At 36.7% G+C, this 6,272-nt stretch overlaps 1 non-coding gene across 1 annotated transcript; it reads left to right on the plus strand.

The window, feature by feature from the left end:
- The first annotated feature begins 2,545 nt into the window (after positions 1-2,545).
- Positions 2,546-2,652, plus strand: LOC147350310 (U6 spliceosomal RNA). Its single transcript, XR_015149299.1, has one exon. It is a non-coding gene; the product is annotated as a U6 spliceosomal RNA (small nuclear RNA).
- Positions 2,653-6,272: the final 3,620 nt, after the last annotated feature.

Genomic DNA, 6,272 nt, shown 5'->3' on the forward strand with positions numbered 1-6,272 from the left:
TCCGTTGGATCATCAAAAAAGCAAGAGAATTCCAGAAAAACATCTGCTTCATTGACTACACTAAAGCCTTTGACTGTGTGGATCACAGCAGACTGTGGAAAATTCTTCAAGAGATGGGAATACCAGCCCACCTTACCTGTCTCCTGAGAAATCTGTATGCAGGTTAAGAAGCAACAGTTAGAACCAGACATGGAACAAGGACTGGTTCCAAATTGAGAAAGGAATACATCAAGGATGTATATTGTCACCCTGCTTATTTAACTTATATGCAGAGGACATCATGTGAAATGCCAGGCTGGATGAGGCATAAGCTGGAATCAAGATTGCCAGGAGAGATATGAATAACCTCAGATATGCAGATGACACCACACTTATGACAGAAAGTGAAGAACTAAAGAGCCTCTTGATGAAAGTGACAGAGGGGAGTGAAAAAGCTGGCTTAAAGCTCAACATTCAAAAAACGAAGATCATGGCCTCTGGTCTCATCACTTCATAGCAAATAGATGGGGAAACAATGGAAACAGTGAGACACTTTAATATTTTGGGCTCCAAAATCACAGAGGATGGTGACTGCAGCCACAAAATTAAAAGATGCTTGGTTCTTGGAAGAAAAGCTATGACAAACTTAGCAGAGACATTAAAAAGCAGAGACATTACTTTGCCAACAAAGGTCCATCTAGTCAAAGCTATGGTTTTTTTCTAGTAGACGTGTATGAATGTGAGAGTTGGACTATAATGAAAGCTGAGCATCAAAGAACTGATGCTTTTGAACTGTGGTGTTGGAGAAGACTCTTGAGAGTCCCTTGGACTGCAAGGAGATCAAACCAGTCAACCCTAAAGGAAATCAATCCTGAATATTGATTGGATGGACTGATACTGAAGCTGAAGCTCCAATACTTTGGCCACCTGATGTGAAGAACTGACTCATTTGAAAAGACCCTAATGTTGGGAAAAATTGAAGCCAGGAGAAGAAGGGGATGACAGAGGATGAGATTGTTGGATGAGATCACTGACTCAAAGGATATGAGTTTGAGCAAGCTTTAGGAGATGGTGAAGGACAGGGAAGCCTGGCGTGCTGTAGTCTATGGGATCACAAAGAGTCAGACACAGCTGAGCAACTGAACAAAAATTAGAAGATTGGAATTACAGGGAAATTCACTTTCCCTGTATCTGGGGAGAGAAATGGATCCAGAGATTTACAGTCAAACAGAATAACCCAAAAAATATACATGTAGGTGTATGCTATTCAAAATGCAAAACCCCAGAAGCAAAGAGAACATCCTGAGAGATGTCAGAAGTAATAAACCACCTTAAATATAGAGAAGCAGGATAAAAATTATAGAAGACCTCTTATCACAAGCCATGCAAGCAAGAAGAAAGTGGGATAAATATTTAAAATGTTAAAAACTCATCAACCTAGAATTATACAATCAGTAAAATTATCCTTCAGCCATGAAGGAAACATGAAAGCCCTTTCAGTGTCTCAAGTTCACAGCCAAGTTTGAGAGGAATTGATTTAGGTAAATTTGTTTAGATGGCAAGAATATATGTAAGTATTCTTATAAAATATTTTAGTAAAAAATGTTTAACTTAAATTTGTCCGCAGGTTCCCTCTACTACTGGCCTTGTGAACTCAGTTTTTTTTCCATTCCCCTCCCTTTTAGGAGCAACCTATCTAGCAGAAAGAGAGAGAAAGAGGAGGTAGAAAACCAGGCTGATCAATACTGAAAGAATTTCTCTTTATTTTTTTTACTTTCTCTCACATTTCCTCCCTTCCTTTCTTTTTCCTTTTCTTCCTTCCTTCCTTTCTTAGAAACTAGCATGAAAGTAGTAGCTATATATAAGGAATGCTTATGGGCAGGAAAAGGAGTTTCTAAATCAGTGTCGCTGTAAAGTACTTTGAGTCTCCTACATGCAAACTTTCAAGTTGCAAACTTTCAAAGATGCAAATGTTCATTCACAAGTCCAATCAAGTAAGTTAGTTCTATTTGAGGAGTCACTGTTAACTTTTGAGGCACGGGACCTGAACGTAGAATGGTACACAAAGATTGTAGCAGCCGTTTGGAATGCAATTCAGTGGTACCACGTTATTTATGATGAGAAAAAACGATACCCAGTGATACCCAGGCATCACTGGACTGTCTTTTCAAGGTTAGATAGAATCGAATCCAGCAGGGAACCAGAATCTCTGCCACTAAGATCCGGCATAAGTGAAACTGCAGCTTGCCCCACATCTCATATTGTGTAGTATCCTTCAGCTCCACCATCTCCCACTGCCTCTCTCTCCTCCCGTCAGTAACTCCTCCTGCCAGTTCACTTAATGCCAGCCCTTATATGCCAGCTTTATGCAGTACTGTACTACTGTACTTTTCAAGATAATGTACTGTAAGATTAAAAATGTTTTCTTTATTTTTTATTTTTCATGTATTTGTGAATAGTACTGTAAACCTCTTACAGTAAAGCACTATATAGCTGATTATATTTGTTGGGTACCTAGGCTAACTTTTCTGGACTTACAAATGCACACTCAGAATGGAACTCATTTGTGCTCACTTTGGCAGCACATGTAATAACATTGGAATGATGTAGAAAAGATTAGCATGGCCTTTATTTAAGGATGACATGCAAATTTATGAAGCATTCTATATTTTTAAAAAGTTTTACACAGCAAAAAAACTATAAACAATGTGAAAAGACAATCCTCAGAATGGGAGAAAATAATAGCAAATGAAACAATTGACAAAGGATTAATCTCCAAAATATACAAGCAGCTGAATACCAGAAAAATAAACAACCCAATCAAAAAGTGGGCAGAAGATCTAAACAGACATTTCTCCAAAGAAGATATACAGATGGCTAATAAACACATGAAAAATGCTCATCATCAGTCATTATTACAGAAATGCAAATTAAAACTACAATGAGGTATCACCTCACACCAGTCAGTATGGCCATCATCAAAAAATCTACAAACAAATATTGGAGAGGGTGTGGAGAAAAAGGGACCCTCTTGTACTCTTGATGGGAATGTAAGTTGATACAGCCACTATGGAAGACAGTATGGAGATTCCTTTAAAAACTGTGAATAAAACTACTCTATGATGGAAACCATAATCGAAAAAGACGCGTATACCCGAGTTTTCATTGCAGCACTATTTACAATAGTGAGGACATAGAAGTAATGACATCCATTGACTGATGAATGGATAAAAAAGTTGAGGTACCTATATACAATGGAGTATTATTCAGCTATAAAAAGAAATGTATTTGAGTCAGGTCTAAGGAATAGATGAACCTAGCGCCTATTACACAGAGTGAAGTAAGTCAGAAAGAGAAAAACAAATATTGTATATTAATGCATATATATGGGATCTAGAAAGATAGTACTGATGAGCCTAATTGCAGGGCAACAGAGGAGATTCAGACACAAAGAAGAGACTTGTAGACACAGAGCGGGAGGGAGAGGGTGGAATGAATTGAGAAAATAGCACTGAAGCATATGCTTTACCATATGTAAAATAGACAGCCAGTGGGAATTTGCTGTATGATGCAGGGAGCTCAAACTCAGCGCTCTGTGACAACCTAGAGAGGTGGAATGTGGTGGGAGGTGGGAGGGAGGTTTAAAACACATGGACCATATGCATACCTATGATTGATTCATGTTGATGTATGGCAGAAACCAACACAATATTGTAAATTAATTATCCTCTAATTAAGAATAAATAAATTTCAAAAAATGGAACTCATTCATATTTAGAGCACTTACTCTATATCCACTTAATGGTATTCAAATAATTTTAGACATAAGTTGAGGTGTTGTTGTTATTTAGTTGCTAAGTCATGTCTGGCTCTTCTGCAACCCCTTGGACTGTAGTCTGCCAGGCTCCTCTGTCCATGGGATTTCCCAGGCAAGAATACTGGAGTGGGTTGCTATTTTCTTCTCCAGGAGATCTTCCTAACCCAGGGATTGAATGTGTATTTCCTGTTTGGCAGGCAGATTCTTTACCACTGAGCCACCCAGGAAGCCCATTAAATTGAGTTACCTTTTACTTACTGCTCTGTGTTCTATTTCTGTTTTAACACTGGACCAGCAGGTTATGGCTCAATAATCTTTTAGTCAAGATATATCCCACAGTAATTCTCACAAGATTTTCTCCTAGTTTGTTGAAACCATCACATGCTTATTAAGATTGCTATAATTGTACAGTTGATATGGATGAACATTTTGAGTGTAGATTGTGATAGGTTCAGGGATGTCTCTACTTGTTTTTACAAGGACATGGCCAAAACATTTCTTGGAAGTAGCTGCTTCACATAACTTAATATATCATTTGCACCATGTTTATTGCCATAATTGTCTGACCACAGGAATGTCAACAGATTACTCAAAATGTTTCTAGAAAAATCAGACAGTTTTGAAAAAATTATTTATCTCACAAGATGGATTATACTATCATTTTATCTTTATCCAGTTGTACAAATTTATCAGAAAGCTAAAAATACGCCTTGAACTTCAAAGGACCAAAAAATAGACGAATTTCAGCAACTAGTCAAGCACAGTTTCTTTTTCTCTTTATTCTTTATGATTTAACTTTTTTTCCAGTGGATAGCTTGTAGGATTATGGAATACATTGGGCTTGTTTACCTTCAGAGTTTTAAACTTACATGATGTTCTATTTGCTTCTCTTTTAGTGGGAGGGATTGGAGAAACAAAAAGACTGAGCTCCTTCCTGGTGATAAAGCTTTCTGTTTGGCTTTTTCTTTATCTTAACCATAGAAAACAGAAGCCCTAACCAAGATACCGAGCTAGAGCAGGCTGAAGAACTGGATCTCTTAGCAGGAGTGGTGCAGTGCTAGAATGTCATATTGTCGTCATTGAGCCTTAATCCAGATGGAACTTTTTTCCTCATCACTCAGTATTATCTCAGTACATGATTTATTGAGATAAATTAAGTTGGAGGAATCTGGGAAGTCTGGCCGTATGCTCACTCCCTCTGCATATGTGTGTGCTTAGTTGCTCATATGGGTCCGACTCTGCAACCCTTTTGGACTGTAGCCCACCAGGCTCTTCTGTCCATGGGATTTTTCAGGAAAGAATACTGGAGCGGTTGCTATTTTCTTTGCCAGGGGATCTTCCTGACTCAGAGATTGAACCTATATCTCCTGTGTCTCCTGCATTGCAGGTGGGTCTTTACCCGTTGAGCCATCTAGGATTAAACCATGTATTAAGAGAACAACTAAATCTTCTAAAGTGCACAGACACACATACACTCATAATCTTATTTAATCTTTAAAAACTGTTAAATTATATCATTAATATAAACTGAAGTGACTTAGCAGCAGCAGCAGCAGCAAAGAATATATGTGTGAAATAGATGAATTACATAGCTTAATAATAAAGTGCTCAAGTATGAAATGAGTCAATGAAGGCTTCTGTATTCTCCTATCACAAAATCTTGCTCCTCCTACAATCACTATCCTGAATATTATCATTACCTTGCCACTAAAAATAGTTTTTCTACTATGTATGAGCTTTATAAAAGCTTTATAAAAGCTCATACACTTGAGCTTTATAAAAAACAATGTTATCATATATTGTCTTCTAGGATTTGTTTATTCTGTCAGGACTGTATTTCTACAATTTTTGTGGCTTTGTGTGTAGCTGTAAATTCATTCTATAGTGTTCTACCGACTGAGTATGGCATAATGTACTCATTCAACTGTTGATGCTGAGGGGCACTTCAGTTTCTGCTGTTTTGCAATTATAATTAATATTGTTTCTCTGGAGATTCTTGTATATATTTTCTGGAATATATATATATATAAATATATGCATTCTGGTACTTAGGTGCAAACATTTTTTTCTGGGAGATCACTGTTTTGAGACTAAAAAGTTCCACTTTAGAAGGTAGTGCCTATTATTTTTCAAAAATGTCATAACAGTTTGCTTTCCCATAGGTAATATACATGAGTTCCCATTGATACATTCTCATTACACTCTAATCCTTAATAATATTTGACTTCTTAAGTTTTGCCAATTTAGTGGATATAAAAAGATGTCTCATTGTAGTCTTATTTTAAATGTATGTGATTATTACTGAGGATGTGTACTTTCTTTTTTAATATGTATTTATATTCACTATTTTGGGGAATGTCTTATTTTTGATGATTTTTTATTGTCCATTTTATCAATTTATAGTCTTTTGTATATTATGACTATACTATTTCTTTGTTAGTTTTATGCTGCAAGTAACTTGTCTCAGTTTTACTCA

Source organism: Bos grunniens, chromosome 20 (assembly GCF_055505025.1).
Source record: "Bos grunniens cultivar Pamir isolate PY7600 chromosome 20, Bosgru_T2T1.0, whole genome shotgun sequence".
Classification (NCBI taxonomy): Eukaryota; Metazoa; Chordata; class Mammalia; order Artiodactyla; family Bovidae; genus Bos; species Bos grunniens.